Consider the following 23010-nt stretch of genomic DNA (forward strand, 5'->3'; position numbering starts at 1 on the left):
CAGAGAGCAGCAATCTTTTGATATCACTTTATTCTAGAACTTCCAGAACACAAATTTTCCATAAAAATATTATATTAGCTGATATAAAGATTTTTTCAGATTCATTCCTCATGGGACCCAGGTGAAGAAGAGTGAAGCAGGACTAAATAAAAGTACTATAGGAGAGTGGCAGTGAAGAATCAATACTCACTTGTGGGCAATACTTAGATCTTGTTTAAGGCGTCTTAGTTCTAGGCTTTCTAGGCCCAGGATTGAAAGTCTAGTCTCGTAGGGTATTCTATTTCGAGTGGAGGAGTGAAGGGCTCTTCTGGTGAAGTATCTTTGGACATTTTCAAGGGTGTTAACGTCTGAGATGCGAGATGGGTTCCAAACAGATGGTAACAGATGGTAAGGCACTAGCAGTTGGAACAGAGTTTTTTTCAGGTGGGGAGTTGGAATAAACTGACTCAGCAAACCGTTTCGAGAGGGCTGTAAAGCAGAGTGAAATGGTACAGGCAGTCCTCGACTTACAACCGTTCATTTAGTGACCCTTCAAAGCTCCTCCTGAGTGTCACATGACCAAAATTCAGCCGCTTGGCAACGGATTCCTCTTTCTGCAATATCCCGGAGTCACGCGATCCACTTTTACAACAAACAAAGTCAATAGTGAAAGTCAGATTTACTTAAGAACCGTATCACTAATTTTAACGACGGCAGTCATTCGCTTAAAGATGATGACCAGAAAGGTCGTTAATAGAATAGAATAGAATAGAATTTTTATTGGCCAAGTGTGATTGGACACACAAGGAATTTGTCTTGGTGCAGATGCTCTCAGCGTACATAAAATAAAATATACATTTGTCAAGAATCATGTGGTACAACACTTAATGATTGTCATAGGGGTCAAATAAGCAATGAAGAAGCAATATTAATAAAAATCTTAGGATATACGCAACAAGTTACAGTCATACAGTCAACATGGGAGGAAATGGGTGATAGGAATGATGAGAAAAACTAGTAGAATAGAAGTGCAGATTTAATAGAAAGTCTGACAGTGTTGAGGGAATTATTTGTTTAGTAGAGTGATGGCGTTCGGAAAAAAACTTATTGTGTCTAGTTGTCTTGGTGTGCAGTGCTCTGTAGCGACGTTTTGAGGGTAGGAGTTGATACAGTTTGTGTCCAGGATGTGAGGGGTCAGTAAATATTTTCCCCGCCCTCTTTTTGACTCGTGCAGTATACAGGTCCTCAATGGAAGGCAGGTTAACAGCAATTGTTTTTTCAGCAGTTCTGATTCTCCTCTGAAGTCTGTGTCGGTCCTGTTGGGTTGCAGAACCAAACCAGACAGTTATAGAGGTGCAGATGACAGACTCAATGATTCCTCTGTAGAACTGGATCAGCAGCTCCTTGGGCAGTTTGAGCTTCCTGAGCTGGTGCAGAAAGAACATTCTTTGTTGTGCTTTTTTGATGATGTTTTTGATGTTAGATGACCATTTTAGGTCTTGAGATATGATAGAACCTAGAAATTTGAAGGTCTCTACTGTTGATACGTGGGCCAAAGTTCACTTAACAAATGTCTCACTTAGCAATCGAACGTTTTGGGCTCAATTGGTGGTCGTAAGTTGAGGACTAAGTCTAACTACTATAGCCATCAACCATAGCGTGAAGATGCTACATGGCCATATTGCTGTAAAAATCTCCTGACCTCTCCGTTCCCCACCCACCCACGTAGACGGCTTTAGAAAAATAAGGCTTGTTATGCAATGCAGGACAAATGAAAGGAAAAACTCTTGAGTAATACAAAATTGCCCGTCACACCTAATCCCGTTGCTAAGTCACAGCCATCTCTTCTTATCTCCCTCTTGGGGGGGGGGGGAACCCACACACACAACATGGGTGTGTTCCTGACCTTGCCTAAACCCCTAAACTACAAAATAACCTGTCCTCTCGTTCATCCCCTCCTTCCCCCTTTAATTCTCCAACCAGCTAATGCTGAATTTTAACTTCTGCAATCCCCAGCTAGCCGTTAAATGCATCACTCAATTGAAAAGTGTGTATTTGTGTGTGTGTATGATTTCACACACAGATGTTCAGAACTGGCTCTTACTTCCAGCCCAAAGTGTTTACCGACACCTTTTCTTCACAACAATGTGGATTCTAGAAACATAGATAGAAGACTGACGGCAGAAAAAGACCTCATGGTCTATCTAGTCTGCCCTTATACTATTTTTTTGTATTTTATCTTAGGATGGACATATGTTTATCCCAGGCATGTTTAAATTCAGTTCCTGTGGATTTACCAACCACGACTGCTGGAAGTTTGTTCCAAGGATCTACTACTCTTTCAGTAAAATATTTTCTCATGTTGCTTTTGATCTTTCCCCCAACTAACCTCAGATTGTGTCCCCTTGTTCTTGTGTTCACTTTCCTATTAAAAACACTTCCCTCCTGGACCTTATTTAACCCTTTAACATATTTCAATGTTTCGATCATGTCCCCCCTTTTCCTTCTGTCCTCCAGACTATACAGATTGAGTTCATTAAGTCTTTCCTGATGCGTTTTATGCTTAAGACCTTCCACCATTCTTGTAGCCCGTCTTTGGACCCGTTCAATTTTGTCAATATCTTTTTGTAGGTGAGGTCTCCAGAACTGAACACAGTACTCCAAATGGGGTCTCATCAGCACTCTACACAGCGGGATCACAATCTCCCTCTTCCTGCTTGTTATACCTCTAGCTATGCAGCCAAGCATCCTACTTGCTTTTCCTACCGCCCGACCACACTGCTCACCCATTTTGAGACTGTCAGAATTCTATCATTTTTACTTCTACTCAAGGTTGAACTCTGGCGTCCTTGGTGGTCTCTGAGACGGTCTGTTTACTTAAAGACGTTTCGTTACCCAACTAGGTAACGTCATCCGTGCTAGAAGGGAGTAGTTTGGGAGGAGGAGGAGGAAGGGGAAAGTCAATGGGGAAGTAACAATCCGTGTTACTAATTTAACAGTTGTAGGGCTTTACCTAACAACTACGGCAAGGAAAGACATAAAATGAAGCAAAACTTACTTGACTGCCTTGCTTAGCAACGGAAAATTTGGTCTCAATTGTGAACTTAAGAAGAGCCCTGCTGAATCGGGCCAAAGCTGAAGGGATTGGATACTGTAGCCTAGAGGATAATTCTCTGCCTTACAAGGCAAAGGTTGCAGGTTCAAGTCCCAGTGGGTATGGCTAGCTGATGAGGCCAAAATAAGGCCGAAATAGATCTATCCTAGTCTCCCTTAATTTTGAAATTCAGCAAAAAAACATGTGACACATACAGATAGAATTGTCATCTATCAATAAAATTAACTGCCTTGGAAATGGCCCTGGGTTGGGCTGAGAGGCAAATAAGGAGCTGTGATGTTCCTTCAATATACCAGGGTGATTCGACACAAAAATATGTAACCCTTCCCTGGTGCAGAGCTGAAGGGATTGGATACTGTAGCCTACAGGATAATTCTCTGCCTTACAAGGCAAAGGTTGCAGGTTCAAGTCCCAGTGGGTATGGGTAGCTGATGAGGCCAAAATAGATCTATCCAAGTCTCCCTTAATTTTCAAATTCAGCCAAAGCCCATCCAGTCCAGCATTCTGTATCACCCAGTGGCCCACCAATTGTCCATGGGGATCTTGAGCAGAAAGAGAAGGCAAAACCCTCTCTTTCCCTTGACACCCAACCAATGGTACTCAAGGGAACCCTGCCTGCCTCAACCAACATAGAGGCGGCACTTGGACGTCCGTTTCAATAACCACCGATACACTCAACATCCATGAATCTGTCTAATCTGACAGATGTGGTTGAGGACTAACTGTAATCTAGTGTCAGACCAACTCTAATGCTGTTCGCTTCTTCATTCTTCTAGAATTTAGACTTTTCAGCTTGCCCTAAGGTTTGGGATATCATCCTTAGATTTAACATAATAATAGAACAACAGAGTTGTAAGGGACCTTGGAGGTCTTCTAGTCCGACCCACTGCTCAAGCAAGGGACTTTATCCCAGCCAAGGATTAACTAAGGGTCAATCCTACTTAGCTTCTCTGATGAGCTAAGGTTGCTTGGGACTCACCTGGTTCTTTTATTGGGGCAAGCAAATCTGGGCTAAACGACTGATTAATCTTTCCTCATTTACAACAAGTTAGCTCACTGTTTAAGCCTTGTTGTGAGTGCTCCTCATCCAACTCTTTCAGCTGTGGCGAGGGGGGCGTTTGCCCAGTTTCGTCTGGTGCACCAGTTGCGGCCCTATCTGGATCGGGACTCACTGCTCACAGTCACTCATGCCCTCATCACCTCGAGATTTGACTACTGTAATGCTCTCCACATGGGGCTACCTTTGAAAAGTGTTCAGAAACTTCAGATCGTGCAGAATGCAGCTGCGAGAGCAATCATGGGCTTCCCAAGGCATGCCCATGTTACACCAACACTCCGCAGTCTGCATTGGTTGCCGATCAATTTCCCGTCACAATTCAAAGTGTTGGTTATGACCTATAAAGCCCTTCATGGCATCGGACCAGAATATCTCCGGGACCGCCTTCTGCCGCATGAATCCCAGCGACCAGTTAGGTCCCACAGAGTTGGCCTTCTCCGGGTCCCGTCAACTAAACAATGTCATTTGGCGGGACCCAGGAGAAGAGCCTTCTCTGTGACGGCCCCGACCCTCTGGAACCAGCTCCCCCCAGATATCAGAGTTGCCCCCACCCTCCTTGCCTTTTGCAAGCTCCTTAAAACCGACCTCTGTCGTCAGACATGGGGGAACTGAAATTTTCTCTTCCCCCTAGGCTTATAGAATTTATACATGGTATGTTTGTTTGTATGATTGGTCTCTTAAATTGGGTTTGTAAAGATTATTTTTTAATATTAGATTTGTTACATTGTTTTCTTTATTGTTGTTAGCCGCCCTGAGTCTTCGGAGAGGGGCGGCATACAAATGTAATAAATAAATACATAAATAAACTCTAACAATGTTAGATTCTGAGAAGGATAAGCTAGACCCATCTTGGTACCCTGGACCAGTGGTCTTGCCAGCTGATGCAGAGAGTGAGAGTGACCTGGATGAAACTGAAGGACCACCAGAAGTGGCAGACACGCCAATGACAGTAGAGCAGTGATGGCGAACCTATGGCACGGGTGCCACAGGTGGCACACAGAGCCATATCTGCTGGCACGCGAGCCGTTGCCATAGCTCAGCTCCAATGTGCATGCGTGTGCCGGCCAGCTGATTTTTGGCTTGCACAGAGGCTCTGGGAGGGCGTTTTTGGCTACCAGAGAGCCTCCAGGAGGAAGGGGGAGGGCATTTTTACCCTCCACCGGCTCCAGGGAAGCCTTTGGAGTCTGGGGAGGGTGAAACACAAGCCTACTGGGCTCAGCAGAAGTTGGGAAACAGGTCGTTTCTGGCCTCCAGAGAATCTCCTGGGGGCGAGGGAAGCTGTTTTTTTAAAAAAATTATTATTATTATTATTATTATTATTATTATTATTATTATTTATTGGATTTGTATGCCGCCCCTCTCCGGAGACTCGGGGCTGCTAACAGCAATAATAAGACAGTGTACAGTAATAATCCAATACTAAAAATGATTAAAAACCCATTAATATAAAAAACCAAACATACAGACAGACATACCATGCATAAAATTGTAAAGACCTAGGGGGAAAGAGCATCTCAGTTCCCCCATGCCTGACGGCAGAGGTGGGTTTTAAGTAGCTTACGAAAGGCAAGGAGGGTGGGGGCAATTCTAATCTCTGGGGGGAGTTGGTTCCAGAGGGCCGGGGCCGCCACAGAGAAGGCTCTTCCCCTGGGTCCCGCCAAGCGGCATTGTTTAGTTGATGGGACCCGGAGAAGACCCACTCTGTGGGACCTAACTGGTCGCTGGGATTCGTGCAGCAGAAGGCGGTCCCTGAGATAATCTGGTCCGGTGCCATGAAGGGCTTTATAGGTCATAACCAACACTTTGAATTATGCCCTCCACAGGCATTGAATTATGGGTTTGGGCACTCATGCATATGCGATAGTGCGCGTCCACGCTCTTTTGGCACCCGAGGGAAAAAAGGTTCACCATCACTGTTGTAGAGTCTGATTTAGAGGAGGAGGAAGATCAGGAGCCTTTCTAGATGCCCGCTTTAGAAAATTAAGAAAAAGACAAGAATACGTGTATGGAAAAAGGAAGTAGTCTGTAGTTTGTAACTCTAGGGAAGTGTTGACCACTTCCTATAGGTGTTTAAAGGTGGTGTATAGGTAATTTGGGGTGGAGTTACAACATTTTGCAATGGAATCGGATGATGCTTGAGGTCTCAGCTGGGTGACGCCAGCCACCTGTTATTTTCCTGCTAAAATCCTTGGAGAAAAAGTACCTTGTCTGTGGAAATGCTGGGACGGTGGAATTAGTAAGTCTGTGAAACCGGAGAATTCTTATCTTATGAAGGAATGTGAGCAGCTTTGATCTTTGGCAGCAGCCCAGCTGCTGAACTTTTATATCTTAATCACCCTCACTGAGAAACTTGCCAAGATCATCTCAGATGCACGACTTTGGCTTGTAAAAATGAGACTTTATCTATAAAAAGACTGATTTGAAAATATCAATGCGCTTTAAGAGGCATGGACTTCAACTCCCAGAATTCCAAAGCCGGCATAGCTGGCTGTGGAATGGCCACCTGAAGAGGCGTGGACTTCAATTCCCAGAATTCCAGAGCCGGCATGGTTGGCTGTGGAATGGCTACCTGAAGAGGCGTGGACTTCAACTCCCAGAATTCCAGAGCCAACATGGCTGGCTATGGAATGGCCGCTTCAAGAGGCAAGCTCTGGAATTCTGGGAGTTGAAGTCTGCAACCTTCAGGTGGATCAAAGTTGAGAAACCCTGATCTATTTGGTAATACCCCTGAGACGCTCGTCTCCTGCTGCGTGCAACTAACTTCCCAGAACGAAACACTTTAAGCCCTTTTTAAAAGCAAGATCCTATTTTCTCTTCTTGGGAAATATCCGCCTTTTCATCGTTTTGTTCCTCTTCGGGGTTAGCACATTCTTTCTTCTTCCTCTTTTAAGAGGGTATTTCAGATGGCATGTCACTACCCAAAGTGAACTTCCGTTTTTATTTTGGTGGGTTGGGGTTTTTTTGCTGGGGTGATTCTCTCTGCGGCCCAAACGGACTTTGAAAAAGCTCGGGACCCATAATCCTGAGCTCGCTACCCATCATTCCTTTGAAAGCTACACCCACCCCTCTCACCCGGTTTGGAGTGGACGCTGGGTTGTCGATTTAGTGTGGGAAAGCTATCTGGGAAGACTATCAAGCCCCCAAATGGCTGGTTCCTCATTTAGTTGGTTTTGTTGCCCGATTGCAAAAGTTGCGTAGGCCTGTTCAACGGAACAAAATCACAGTGGTGCAAATTGTCAATGCAAGAGGCCCTTTAAACAAGCCGATTTGTGTTTTTTTTAATGGCTGTTTTGTTTGCTCTGAAATCACAAACTGGGTCTGTGATTTCTACGTCGCTCATCCACTGGGTATCCTGTGAGACCACAACTCGATAGGGCTTCAGGGTTGTCTCCACAAATGTATCCTTCCAAAGACTCCAATTACTTTCTTGTCAGACGTACCTAGGTCAGTGTGTTGTGGTTAGCTCTGGCCCAGCTCCTGCCCCAAGGACTGTGGATGTGGGGGAGACATCCACATGTTGCAGGCCTGTTTTGCCACCCCCCCTGGTGGAATCTGCTGATGAAGGCTCCTCTGACCAAGAAGACATGAGTGACAGGGAGGAGGAGAGTGGGGCAGACAGCTCAGAAGGAGATCAATTATCTAGCTCCTCCTTGGATTCAGAACAAGAGTTAATGATACAGCCACGCATGCGGAGAGCGATGCATAGGCAGCAACAGCTGAGAGATTATTATCAAAGAAAATGAGGCCACCTGTGGTTGGGTGGGGCTGTGGTCATTAGTGAGGCTGCTATAAATAGCAGCCTGTGGGTTTGGCCATTGTGAAGGATTATCTGATCGTTGTGTTTCGTGACGGCTTTACTGACTTTGAATTTTTGTGTGCTGATTTTTCCCCGCTTGGAAACTAAACCAGAGCAAAGTGTGTTTCACTTTGTGAAAGAAGAAGGACTGTGAATTGCCTCACAGCTGCAAGCTAAGTATCACAGAACTGATAAGGGACTTGTACAAATTACCAGTTTGTTTGGAGACGAGTGCTCTTTGCTATCCCAAAAGAGGGCTTGGTTTAAGTGAATTTTCATTATAAAGAACATTGTTTTGAATTTTCAAATGTGTGTGTCTGAAATTTGTACCTGTGAATTTTTGGGAGGAGTCTACCAGAGAGCCCGACAGAACACAGTGATGGCAAACCTATGGCACAGGTGCCACACGGAACCATATCTGCTGGCACGCAAGCCATTGCTCTAGCTCAGCTCCAACGTGCATGTGTGTGCCGGCCAGCTGATTTTTGGCTCACACAGACACTCTGGGAGGGTATTTTAGGCTTCCAGAGAGCCTTCAGGGGGATGGAGGAGGGCACTTTTATGAACCCCTGGCTTCAGGGAAGCCTTTGGAGCCTGGGAAGGGAGAAATATGAGCCTACTGGGCCCACCAGAAGTTGGGAAACAGGCTGTTTCCGGCTTCCAGAGGGCCTCCGGGGGGTGGGGGAAACTGTTTTTGCCCTCCCCAGGCATTGAATTATGGCTGTGGGCACTCGGGCATGCACGATACTGCATGCCCGCGCTCTTTCGGCACCCGAGAAAAAAAGGATTCGCCATCACTGACCTAGATTGTTCAAAGTTTATCTTCTTTTTTTGTAAATAATTTTTTTATTATTTTTCTTCATAATACATAATTTGTGTGCCCTCGGATATGGCTCCACATGCCACCTGCGGCCTGCATGCTATAGGTTCGCCATCTCAGTAGAATTTACTCCAGAACTCTTTTTATTAGGATTATTCAAAAGGCAATACGAGAAAAATTTTAAATATTTGATCTTACATATTACGACTGCTGCTAGGATTGTAAACGCGCAACGTTGGGAAAATCCTAATACACCCATGGAGAGCTTGATAATTAAAAAAAAAAATCTGAATGTGCGGAAATGGACAACTATAGAACTTAAAGGACAAAAAGATTCAGATTATTATGTAATATTGGGAAAGTCACATGATTGGATCGATGATAAAAAGATGAAAAGAAGAGGTGGGAAGAGGATATAGAGTTAGAAAATATTGTAAGATAACATATAAACTGTCCAAATTTCCTAAGATTTTTATTCATATTGATTGCTTCTTCATTGCTTATTTGACCCCTATGACAATCATTAAGTGTTGTACCACATGATTCTTGACAAATCTATATTTACTTTTATGTACACTGAGAGCATCTGCACCAAGACAAATTCCTTGTGTGTCCAATCACACTTGGCCAATAAAATTCTATTCTATTCTCGTCTAGTCTAGTCTAGTCTAGTATATATAAAAACAATGTAAAAAAGGCTGTAAATCTGCTTTAAAAACTACGGTGGTATGTAAAATGTGAAAATTTAATAGAGACATTAAAAGAAATGGCAAGGTCCAGAAACACTGTACCCAAAAATACCGAAGCATTTTGCTGTAAAAACAGTGGCTAAAACACACAACTACCGTATTTTTTTGGAGTATAAGACACATCTCCCCCACCCCAAAAGAGGGTGGAAATGTCGGTGCGTCTTATACTCCGAATATAGCCATTTTTTTGCTATCCTAAAGCCCTGCCTCCGCATCCTATTTTTGCTAAAATAAGCTCGTTTTTTGCAAAAATGGGGTGGACAGCAGCGATGGACTGCTACTGGAACACTAAGGTGCTCCATTCTGGTAGCGATTTTGGAGATCACTATGCTGGATTTCGTATTTCATCACCAGTCGGGCGCTTCCCAAGCACCTAGGACTGCGTGATGTAGCGGCGAATTATGTTTGCCGATCCCAGTAAAGCCGCCTTTTGCAATTGACAGATGGAGATTTTGTCAATTCCGATGGTTTTCAAATGTCCACTGAGATCCTTTGGTACTGCGCCCAGCGTGCCAAGTACCACTGGGACCACTTTCACTGGCTTATGCCAGAGTCATTGCAGCTCGATTTTTAGATCTTCGTATTTCCCTAATTTCTCTAGCTGCTTCTCCTCAATTCTGCTGTCTCCTGGGATTGCAATGTCGATGATCCATGCTTTCTTTTTCTCCACGATCACAATGTCTGGTGTGTTATGCTTCAGAATTCGGTGAGTCTGAAGTCTGAAGTCCCACAGTAGTTTTGCTTGCTCATTTTCGACCACTTTTTCGGGCTTATGATCCCACCAGTTCTTTGCCACTGGTAAATGGTAGTTCCGGCACAAGTTCCAGTATATCATCTGTGCCGGAACTTGTGCCGGAACTACCATTTACTAGTGGCAAAGAACTGGTGGGATCATTCTTATCATTCTTATCATCATTATCATTATCATTATTATTATTAATTAGATTTGTATGCCGTCCCTCCATGAAGACTCGGGGCGGTTCACCGAATAGATACAAACATAAGCATGTAGCACAAATCTAATAATTTAAAATACAACTAAAAACCCTAATGTAATACGCAATCATACAATCCAATCACACCATACATCCTGGGAGTTAAAGTCTACAAGTCTTAAAGTGGCCTGGATTTGAGACCCCTGGTGTACGGTCTCCTGTTTGGGCAGTGGGTTGGACTAGATGACCTACAAGACCTCTTCCAACTCTTGTTGTTCTGTTAAACTGGAACGGTAGGGTTTTGGGCTCTTAAGGCAAAAGATAGCAATAGCAATAGTGCGACTTATATACTGCTTCACAGCCCTCTCTTTCTAAGCGGTTTACAGAGTTAGCCTATCGCCCCCAACAATCTGGGTCCTCATTTGACCCACTTCGGAAGGATGGAAGGCTGAGTCAACCTTGAGCCGGTAGTGAGATTTGAACTGCTGAACTCCAGCCAGCAGTCAGCAGAAGCCGCTTGCAGTACTGCACTCTAACCACTGCGCCACCAAGCCTCAATGACTGATGATTGATTATGAAGTAGAAAATCTTCAGATCAGGGTTCCTGAACCTTGGCGACTTTTAAGATGCGGGGACTTCAACTCCCAGAATTCCTCATTCAGCCAATGCAGTCTAGGGAATTCTGGGAACTGAAGTCCGCACATCTTAAAAGTCTCCATGGCTGAGAAACACGGATCTAGACCGGGGCTGTCAAACTCCCAGTTTGCGGGCCGAGTGCATCGCACATTATCTACGCCCACGTAACGTCATGTAATGATGTGAGTTTGACACCCCTGATCTAGACAATTTAATAATAGATAAGTCCTTGACTTACAACCATAGGTTTAGCATCTGTGGCAAGTTGCACCACTGCTGAAAAAGTCATTTACAACTGGTCCTCACATTTACGACCGTGGCGGCATCTCCCATGGTCGCACGATCGAAATTGGGCAGATGGCAACTGCGGTCATTTGATCTCCGTTTGCGACCTTCCTAGCCAATGGAGGAAGGTAGATTCACTTACCAACCGCGTGATTCCCCTAACAACTGCAGGGGTTGAGGATCCCCGTTTTAGATTGTAAAGCAAGGAAACACCTGTGCAAACATAAACACAGGAAGTCCTCAACTTATAACCGTTCATTTAGCGACCCTCTGGAATTAATGACACTGAAAAAAACCCGTTTTGGCAACTGGCATGTACAGTGGTACCTCTACCTACAAACACCTCTACTTACGAACCTTTTCTAGATAAGAACCATTTTCCAGTTACAAACCCGAGCCTCCAAAACTGTAACTGGAAAAGGGAGGGAGAAGCCTCCGTGGGGCCTCTCTAGGAATCTCCTGGGAAGAAACAGGGCCGGAAAAGGTGGGGAGAAGCCTCCATGGGGCCTCTCTAGGAATCTCCTGGGAAGAAACAGGGCCGGAAAAGGTGGGGAGAAGCCTCCGTGGGGCCTCTCTAGGAATCTCCTGGGAAGAAACAGGGCCGGAAAAGGTGGGGGAGAAGCCTCCATGGGGCCTCCTTAGGAATCTCCTGGGAGGAAACAGGACCGGAAAAGGTGGGGAGAAGCCTCCATAGGGCCTCTCTAGGAATCTCCTGGGAGGAAACGGCCAGAAAAGGTGGGGAGAAGTCTCCGTGGGGCCTCTCTAGGAATCTCCTGGGAGGAAACGGCCAGAAAAGGTGGGGAGAAGTCTCCGTGGGGCCTCTCTAGGAATCTCCTGGGAAGAAACAGGGCCGGAAAAGGTGGGGGAGAAGCCTCCATGGGGCCTCCTTAGGAATCTCCTGGGAGGAAACAGGACCGGAAAAGGTGGGGAGAAGCCTCTGAGGGGCCTCTCTAGGAATCTCCTGGGAAGAAACAGGGCCGGAAAAGGTGGGGGAGAAGCCTCCTTGGGGCCTCCTTAGGAATCTCCTGGGAGGAAACAGGACTGGAAAAGGTGGGGAGAAGCCTCCATGGGGCCTCTCTAGGAATCTCCTGGGAGGAAACAGGGCCAGAAAAGGTGGGGAGAAGTCTCCGTGGGGCCTCTCTAGGAATCTCCTGGGAGGAAACAGGGCCAGAAAAGGTGGGGAGAAGCCTCCGTGGGGCCTCTCTAGGAATCTCCTGGGAGGAAACAGGGCCAGAAAAGGTGGGGAGAAGCCTCTGTGGGGCCTCTTTAGGAATCTCCTGGGAGGAAACAGGGCCTCCACCCTCCCTGTGGTTTCCCCAATCGCATACATTATTTGCTTTTACATTGATTCCTATGGGGAAAATGGCTTATTCTTACAAACGTTTCTACTTAAGAACCTGGTCACGGAACAAATTAAGTTCGTAAGTAGAGGGACCACTGTATTTGTGAGTTACATTATTTATTTATTTATTTGATTTCTAAGCCGCCCTTCTCCAGGCGATTCATGGCAGCGTATAATACTATAAATGCAACAATATGTAAAGAAATATAAATTACTATAAAAGAATTATACTAATGACTAAAAAGTATTTAAACTCCCATATACAGTCATACTCAGTGTTTCCCAACCTTGGCAACTTGAAGATATCTGGACTTCAACTTCCAGAATTCCCCAGCCAGCATCCGCTGACTGGGGAACTCTGGGAGTTGAAGTCCAAATATCTTCAAGTTGCCAAGGTTGGGAAACACTGGTCATACCCATTCATCCAATTCAATCATACATATCATCAGCCGGAGACAATCTCATCTCTCACGGCCCCCCATGCCCGCCGGCAGAGATAGGTCTTCAGAGCTTTCTGAAAGACCAGGAGGGAGGGGTTGGTACGTATCTCCAGAGGGAGTTCCTTCCAGAGGGCCGGGGCCACCACAGAGAAGGCTCTTCTCCCAGGCCCCGCCAGCCAACATTGTCTGGCCGACGGGACCTGGAGAAGGCCGACGTTGTGGGACCTAACTGGCTGCTGGGATACATGAGGCAGAAGACAGTCCCAAGGATAATCTGGTCCTAAGCTATGTAGGGCTTTATAGGTCATAACCAACACTTTGAATTGCGCCCGAAGACCAATTGGCAACCACTGCAGCTCATGGAGTAATGTGGGCAGATCTTGGTAGATCCACCATATTATGCCGGGGTCATGTGACCACCCTCCGTAAACCGTCTCAATTGGCTTCTGACCAGCAAAGTCAACCAGATTCGCTTAACAACCGCATGATTCACTTAACAACTGCAGCTATTCGCTAACAATTGTAGGGGGGGGAGAGGCCATAAAATGTGGAAAAACCCACTTAACAACTGCCTGGAGATTTTGGGCTGAATTGTGGTCGTAGGTTGAGGACTATCTTAGGAGAATTCTATCATAGAATATCAGCGGGCATGGGGGCCGTAAGTGATGTGTTTGTCTCCGGCCGATATTATGAATGGTTGCATTGGATGAAAGTGTGTGACTGTATATGGGGTTTTCTAACACCTTTAGTAATTTTGTATAATTCTTTTAAAATAATTTAGATTTCTTTATATATATATTACTCAAGACCCATCTATACCGCCAGGCATGGGGGAGTTGAGACACCTTTCCCCCAGGCTTTTTTATATTTATGTTTGGGTATGTATATGTTGTTTGCTTTTTTAAATATGATAGGGTTTTATGTGCTTTTTAATATTAGATTTGTTTTCGCTGGAATATTGTTTTTATTATTGTTGTGAGCCGCCCCGAGTCTTCGGAGAAGGGCGGCATACAAATCTAATGAATTGAATTGAATTGAATATTGTTGTATTTATAATGTTGTACGTCGCCCTGAGCCGCCTCGAGAAGGTGGCATAGAAATGTAATTAATAGTAATAGTAGAATTACTCAAGGCCAGTCACATAGGGTTTCTAATCTACATGGCGAGAAAGGTATATAGGTGGTCCTCGACTTACAACGCTTTGGTTAGCGACCGTTCAAAGTTACAACGGCATTGGAAAAAGCGACTTGCGACCCTTTGTTTCATACGGATCACTTTTGCAGCATCCTGTAAAATAATGTAAATAATGTAATGTAAAATAATGCACTTGGGGAAAAGGAATCCTCAATCTGAGTGTTAGCAAAAACTTCAGAAGAGAAGGATTTAGGGGTAGTGATTTCTGACAGTCTCAAAATGGGTGAGCAGTGTGGTCGGGTGGTAGGGAAAGCAAGTAGGATGCTTGGCTGCATAGCTAGAGGTATAACAAGCAGGAAGAGGGAGATTGTGATCCCCTTATATAGAGTGCTGGTGAGACCACATTTGGAATACTGTGTTCAGTTCTGGAGACCTCACCTACAAAAAGATATTGACAAAATTGAACGGGTCCAAAGACGGGGTACAAGAATGGTGGAAGGTTTTAAACATAAAACTTCATGAACTCAATCTGTATAATCTGGAGGACAGAAGGGAAAGGGGGACATGATTGAAACATTTAAATATGCCAAAGTGTTAAATAAGGTTCAGGAGGGAAGTGTTTTTAATAGGAAAGTGAACCCAAGAACAAGGGGGCACAATCTGAAGTTAGTTGGGGGAAAGACCAGAAGCAACATGAGAAAATATTATTTTGCTGAAAGAGTCGTAGATGCTTGGAACAAACTTCCAGCAGACGTGGTTGGTAAATCCACAGTAACTGAATTTAAACATGCCTGGGATAAACATAGATCCATCCTAAGATAAAATACAGAAAATAGTATAAGGGCAGACTAGATGGACCAAGAGGTCTTTTTCTGCCATCAATCTTCTATGTTTCTATATTTCTATCCTCATGATCACGGGATCAAAATTCAGGCGCCTGGCAACTGGCCCATACTTATGACCATTGAAACCTCCTGGAGTCATGTGGTCTCCTTTTGTGACCTTCTGAAAAGCAATGCTGGCTGGGGAATTCTGGGAGTTGAAGTCCAGATATCTTCAAGTTGCCAAGGTTGGGAAACACTGCTCTATAGCAAGGTTTTGAGGGTAGAAGCTGAAACAGTTTATGCCCAGGATGCAAGAGGTCAGTAAATATTTTCACAGCCCTGCTACCCTTTGCTGCTTGGAAAATAATATAAAAGCAATAAACACTGCAAAGGCAGTCAGATATCTTAGCATTCTGCAATGACTGGTCTCTAATTCCATTAAGATGCCCCTAGTTTGCAAGTGAAAACAAGAAACGTCTTAAAATCAAAGCACCCGGATTCTTCTTAGAAACATAGAAACATAGAAGACTGACGGCAGAAAAAGACCTCATGGTCCATCTAGTCTGCCCTTATACTATTTCCTGTATTTTATCTTACAATGGATATATGTTTATCCCAGGCATGTTTAAATTCGGTTACTGTGGATTTACCAACCACATCTGCTGGAAGTTTGTTTCAAGCATCTACTACTCTTTCAGTGAAATAATATTTTCTCAAGTTGCTTTTGATCTTTCCCCCAACTAACTTCAGATTGTGTCCCCTTGTTCTTGTGTTCACTTTCCTATTAAAAACACTTCCCTCCTGGACCTTATTTAACCCTTTAACATATTTAAATGTTTCGATCATGTCCCCCCTTTTCCTTCTGTCCTCCAGACTATACAGATTGAGTTCATGAAGTCTTTCCTGATACGTTTTGTGCTTAAGACCTTCCACCATTCTTGTAGCCTGTCTTTGGACCCGTTCAATTTTGTCAATATCTTTTTGTAGGTGAGGTCTCCAGAACTGAACACTGGGAAGGAATACAGAAACGGATTTCAATGACTTTTGGGGAAAAATTTAATGATGGTTTTTATCTCACCATATTCTACTCTCTCGCTTGCATAGAAGAGGACTGAGTTGATTAGTGTTATCAAAACGCTTCCGGCAGTGGAAAAAAAAGATCTTTGCTGAAAAAGCAATAATTGAATCCGGACTTGAAAGATAAAACGTTCAAAGAAAAGGGTGTTTTATAATCTCAAGCCTTTAGGTGCTGCTGCTTGGCTATCAGGCACAAGGATTCAAATCTCCAAAGACCGTCTCAGCTAGCAAAAACATCACAAACCAGGATGTCTAATGTGGAGATTATAGTTGAAAAGGATAATCCTCAAGCCATGACTATCAAGTTCCCCAGAATAAAAGAGAGAGATTCGCTGATATCTTGATGCCTGACGTACATTGCACATCAAAGCAATTTCCGTATTCTATGTTCTGCAATCCGACCACGCGTGCAAAGACTTCAAACCCTGATTTTATCTCCTGAGCAATCTGAGATAAGCCATTTCAATAATGATGGTGATCCAAGGGTGGGGAGTTTGGGGAAGAGAGGAACCAAACACGGGGTGTCGTTTCAATTAAGATTATGACAGATGTCACCTCAGTGCAGCCTTTAAGAGCTGCTGACCCAGTTCTACGGAGGAATCATTGAGTCTGTCATCTGCACCTCTGTAACTGGTTGGGTTGTGCAACCCAACAAGACCGACACAGACTTCAGAGGAGAATCAGAACTGCAGAAAAAAACGATGGCTGCCAATCTGCCTTCCATTGAGGACCAGAATACTGCACAAGTCAAAAAGAGGGTGGGGAAAATATTTATTTATTTATTTGGAATACGGTGTTCAGTTCTGGAGACCTCACCTACAAAAAGATATTGACAAAATTGAACGGGTCTAAAGACGGGCTACAAGAACGGTGGAAGGTCTTAAGCATAAAACGTACCAGGAAAGACTTCATGAACTCCATCTGCATAGTCTGGAGGACAGAAGGAAAAGGGGGAACATGATCGAAACATTTAAATATGATAAAGTGTTAAATAAGGTCCAGGAGGGAAGTGTTTTTAATAGGAAAGTGAACACAAGTACAGTGGTACCTCGAGATACGAGTTTAATTCGTTCCGGACCTGGGCTCTTAAGTCGAGCAGCTCTTATCTCGAACGACTTTTCCCCATAGGAATTAATGTAAATAATTTTAATTGGTTCCAGCCCTCAAAAAACTCACAAAGTTAGTCTAAATTATGCAGAAAGACATGTTTTTAATGAAGAAATGTACATGTACATATAAATGAATAATGAAGTTTCTTTCACTTAACTTGTAAACTTTCTTAAACTTTTAAATTTACATATGTTCAACTTCTCTGCCACCCAATCCTGTAGGACAGAGGTCCCCAACCCTTTTTGCACCAGGGACCGGCTTTAAGCGATCAAGAGAGGAATGGGTGAATGAATGGACGGAGGGTGGGAAGGAAGGAAGGAAAGAGGGAAGGGACAGGAACAGAGGAAGGAAGCAAGGAAACTTATGAAAGGGGAGAGTAAGAGAGGAATGAGTGAAGGGAGGGAGGGAGGGAAGAAGGTGGGAAGGAGAAAGAAAAGAAGAAATAGAGGAAGGGAAGGTAAAAGAGAGAAAGAAAAAGAGCAAGAAAGAAAGAAAGAAAGAAAGAAAGAAAGAAAGAAAGAAAGAAAGGGGGAAGGGACAGGAACAGAGGAAGGAAGCAAGGAAACTTATGAAAGGGGAGAGTAAGAGAGGAATGAGTGAAGGGAGGGAGGGAGGGAAGAAGGTGGGAAGGAGAAAGAAAAGAAGAAATAGAGGAAGGGAAGGTAAAAGAGAGAAAGAAAAAGAGCAAGAAAGAAAGCTGCAAGCACCCCCCCGAACCCCCCAGGCCGGCTGCAACCTTTTAAAACACGCGCGCCGCTTCGCAGCTGTCTCCTGAAGCCGAACGCGGAAGTTAGCGTTTGGCTTCAGGAGATAGCTCCTTGGCGCTTGTATCTCGAATTTGGGCTTGTAAGTAGAACAAAAATATCTCTCCCCTCCCAGCTCTTATCTCGAGTTGCTCTTAAGTAGAGCAGCTCTTATGTCGGGGTTCCACTGTATAGTACAAGGGGACGCAATCTGAAGTTAGTTGGGGGAAAGATCAAAAGCAACGTGAGAAAATATTATTTTACTGAAAGAGTAGTAGATCCTTGGAACAAACTTCCAGCAGACGTGGTTGGTAAATCCACAGTAACTGAGTTTAAACATGCCTGTTATAAACATATATCCATCCTAAGAAAAAATACAGAAAATAGTATAAGGGCAGACTAGATGGATCATGAGGACTTTTTCTGCCATCAGTCTTCTATGTTTCTATTATTGACCCCCTCACATCCTGGACATAAACTGTTTCAATTCCTACCATCAAAAACGAAACTATAGAGCACTGCACACCAACAACTAGGCATAAGAACAGTTTTCCCCAATCGCCATCACTCTGCTAAACAAATAATTTCCCTCGCCACTGTCAAACTATACATTAAGGCTGCATTACTATTACTATTAGTCTTTCCATCGTTCCTATCACTCATCTCCTCCCATAAATTACTGTAAGACTGTGACTTGTTGCTTGTATCCTTACGATTTTTATTATTATTATTATTATTATTATTATTATTATTATTATTATTATTTATTAGATTTGTATGCCGCCCCTATCCGTAGACTCAGGGCGGCTTACAGCAATGATAAAAACAATATATAATAACAAATCTAATAGTTGGAATCTAAAATAACTACAATACATTTAAAAAAGTCTAAAAACAAGAAACCCCAATATATAAAAACATACATACAGTCATCATACACAAATAACTACATAGGCAGGGGGAGATGTTTCAGTTCCCCCATGCTTGACGGCAGAGGTGGGTTTTAAGGAGTTTATGAATGGCAAGGAGGGTGTTAATATTGTTTTCTGACTGTTTATTTTTACCCTACAACAATCCTTAAGTGATTCTTGACAAATCTTTTTTTTTTACATACACTGAGAGCATCTGCACCAAAGACAACTTCCTTGTGTGTCCAGTCAAACTTGGCCGATAAAGAATTCTACTATTTTATTCTATTCTATTCTAATTCTGATATCCGAATGCTAAATGCAGGGAGTCCTCCACATACAACCACAATTAATTTCTGTCCCTAAGCGAGACAGTTCAGTGAGTTTTGCTCCCTTTTATGACCTTTCTTGTCGCAATTATGTGAATAACATAATCCCAAAGACGGGCTGCAAGAATGGTGGAAGGTCTTAAGCATAAAACGTATCAGGAAAGACTTAATGAACTCAATCTGTATAGTCTGGAGGACAGAAGGAAAAGGGGGGACATGATCGAAACATTGAAATATGTTAAAGGGTTAAATAAGGTCCAGGAGGGAAGTGTTTTTAATAGGAAAGTGAACACAAGAATAAGGGGACACAATCTGAAGTTAGTTGGGGGAAAGATCAAAAGCAACATGAGAAAATATTATTTCACTGAAAGAATAGTAGATCCTTGGAACAAACTTCCAGCAGACGTGGTTGGTAAATCCACAGTAACTGAATTTAAACATGCCTGGGATAAACATATATCCATCCTAAGATAAAATACAGAAAATACTATAAGGGCAGACTAGATGGACCATGAGGTCTTTTTCTGCCGTCAGACTTCTATGTTTCTATAACTGCAGTTGTTAAATGAGCCACACGGTTGTTAAGTGAATCTGCCTTGACTTTGCTTGCCAGAAGTCCTCGGGGACAGTGCAACTGTCACAGATCCCTTGCCAAGTGCCACAATTTTGACCACGTGACTCTGGGGGATGCAACCACGGCCGCGAAGCGTGAAAAACGGTCGTAAGTCACCTACTGTTGTAACTTCGAATGGTCACTAAATGAACTGTTGTAATATATATAAAATCAAAAAATCCAGCACGCACAGAGAGGCTAAGCTAAGCTGACAAACTAGTGCCTGAATTTGCACCACTAAAATGAAATCAATCTGCAATATGCGGAAATCCTTTAAGGCAAGAATCCACAAAATAAAAAAACGAAATAGTGTGACCTACTAAAAACTCACACACACCCCTTTCTTTTCCCAGGTTATTTTTTTTAAAAAAATTCTCCACATCATAACATACAAAAAACAATATACAGTACCTTCTATTTTGTTACAATAAAATAGTCTTGAGTTAGTAAATCTTACATAATCAAATTATGCCTTTTTAAATCCCATCTTTTTAATTTCAGTATCCATCGCAGCCCCTTATTCCATTGTTTCCAATTTTGTCATCCAGATAAACTCCATTGTCCTCTAATTAAATTCATCATTAATATTCCTTAAACCAGTGTTTCCCAACCTTGGCAACTTGAAGATATTTGAACTTCAACTCCCAGAATTCCGCAGCCAGCAAATGCTGGCTGGGGAATTCTGGGAGTTGAAGTCCAGATATCTTCAAGTTACCAAGTTTGGGAAACACTGCCTTAAACGATTAATAAAAACAATATCTTTAACATCTTATAATCTTAAAATCAAAGCCGTAAAGCCCTCTTCCCTCTTAGTACATATTTCAAAACAGAATAAAAACCCTTATACCTGATTTTATCCATTAATAAGTATAAAGAACAAACATAAACTTATATATTTATTGCTTATTAATATCCCATTATTATATTTCATCAAGCCCTTTTATAATTTTTATTAGATATAAATATTAAAAATACATTTAGAACATAGATTAGACATGTACTCACATAACATAACATAGATACATCTAAACATACATACAAACAGCAAAAAAGAAAAAAGGAATGAGAGGGGGGGAAATCAGTAAAAAAGAAATCAGAGCTTATTTGCATGATCCAGATTATATCATTACTGTACTTTTAAATTTCATATCTATGGACCCCACTTAACAAGCTAAATAATTATACACTTATTATTATCCCATTATTATATTTCATCAAGCCCCTTTTTTATAAATAATTTTTATTAGATATAAATATTAAAAATACATTTAGAACATAGATTAGACATGTACTCACATTACCTAAAATAGATACATATAAACATACATACAAACAGCAAAAAAGAAAAAAAGGAATGAGAGGAAAAAAATTTGAAAAAGAGAAAGAAAAAAAAAGCCCCTCTTAATAGATTAAACTATGTCAGTAAAAATAAATCGGAGCTTATTTGCATTATCCAGATTATATCATTACTTTTAAACTTCATATCTATGGATCCCACTTAAGCTAAACCAAAGTAATCAAACCTATTATACACACTGTTGGCCTTTTCCATCTATCTTAGGAAAGATGTGTCGATTGATCGTGGCCACAGGCCTAGCGAAAAGAGGAAGTCTTTAAGGCTTTGCGGAAAGCGAGTAGCTTGGAGGACTTCTACTACAACCCCTTGCCCAAGTTGAAAGAGACCTTGGAGGACTTCTAAACCAACCCCTGCCCAAGCAGGAGACCCCTATACCAGTGATGGCGAACCTTTTGTTCCTCCGGTGCCGAAAGAGCGTGCGCGCGCACTATCGCGCATGTGTAAGTGTCCACACCCATAATTCAACGCCTGGGGAGCAAAAACAGCTTCCCCCACCGCCTGGAGGCCCTCTGGTAGCCAAAAACTGTTTCCCAACTTTGGGTGGGCCCAGTAGTCTTGTGTTTCGTCCTCCCCAGGCTCCAAAGGCTTCCCTGGAACCACAGGAGGGTAAAAACGCCCTACGGCATTCACCCGGAGGCTCTCTGGAATCCAAAACTGCCCTCCTAGAGCTGCTGTGCGAACCAAAAATCAGCTGGTGGCCACACACATGCATGTTGGAGCTGAGCTAGGGCAACGGCTCGAGTGCCAGCAGATATGGCTCAACCTGTGCCACGGGCTCGCCATCTCTGCCGTATACCATTGTGGACGATGACCATTCTGGACCAGAGATGGAGCACCCACAGCTTCTGAAGGCAAGTCATTTCAACTGGATATAGGTTGATTTTCTTGAGTTCTATCCATCTCACCCCTTCCCAACCCTCAACCATTCTTGGTAGGCAACCCAAAGTCGACACTTGCACCTTCGAAAAAACGAGGGGAAGAAATCAACACGTCGGAGCTCCTCACCCATACCTGCTCCATGGCCGAGACCATCCCATCTAGCCATCCTGGAAACGTCTCCAAGACCTCTGGACCTCTCTTCCCGCGCTTGTCATAATACGTTTGGAAGAAAAGAAGAAGAAGAGGCACCCGAATGTGGTAGGAAACAAGAGGAGGAGGAGGAGGAGGAGGAGGAAGCGAGCGAGCAAGCAAAGGACTTACTTAACAGGAAAGGGAGTGACGGCGGAAATGGCGTAACCCAATGCAAGACCCAAGGCCTTTTTGGGGAAAGCTGCAGCCGGCGGCAGAGAGCTCTCAAGAAGGGTTCCTAGACATAAGGGAAGGCAGCGGCCACAACGAGGAAGTGGTTGAGAAGCGTGGCAGTGTGCAGAAGAGCGAAGGGTGGGGACTGAAAGTTCCTGTCTTCCCATCCTAATTGTGTAGACTGCAAGACAATTTTTCAGCCGACGTGTCGAAATTCAAGACGCGGGAGCTTTTCTGGAGGCTTCCTGCATTTTATTTTATTTTATTTTTTAAAATGTATTTACTATTATTATTAAGAGTTGGAAGGGACCTTATGGGTCATCTAGTCTAACCCCCCGCTCTAGCAGCAGGCCCTACACCAGTGATGGCGAACCTATGGCACAGGTGCCACGCGGAGACATATCTGCTAGCATGCAAGCCGTTGCCCTCGCTCAGCTCCAACGTGCATGTGATTTTTGGCTCGCGCAAAGGCCCCGGGAGGGTGTTTCTGGCTTCCAGAGAGCCTCCGGGAGGATGGGG

At 43.5% G+C, this 23010-nt stretch overlaps 1 protein-coding gene across 3 annotated transcripts in view; it reads right to left on the bottom strand.

Moving 5' to 3' along the window:
- Positions 1 to 23010, bottom strand: part of RGS19 (regulator of G protein signaling 19) — a 59490-nt gene that overhangs the window by 29017 nt on the left and 7463 nt on the right. Inside the window, exon 1 of one of the 3 annotated variants that reach the window (XM_070748770.1) lies at positions 22261 to 22406. The exons of 1 other annotated variant lie outside the window; for it this stretch is intronic. The gene's annotated coding sequence lies outside the window, so the exon portion shown is untranslated. Of the gene's footprint in view, positions 1 to 22254; positions 22407 to 23010 lie in introns of those variants that run through there. One more of the 3 variants, XM_070748771.1, reaches the window with a different exon arrangement.

Source organism: Erythrolamprus reginae, chromosome 3, assembly GCF_031021105.1.
Source record: "Erythrolamprus reginae isolate rEryReg1 chromosome 3, rEryReg1.hap1, whole genome shotgun sequence".
NCBI classification, from domain to species: Eukaryota; Metazoa; Chordata; class Lepidosauria; order Squamata; family Dipsadidae; genus Erythrolamprus; species Erythrolamprus reginae.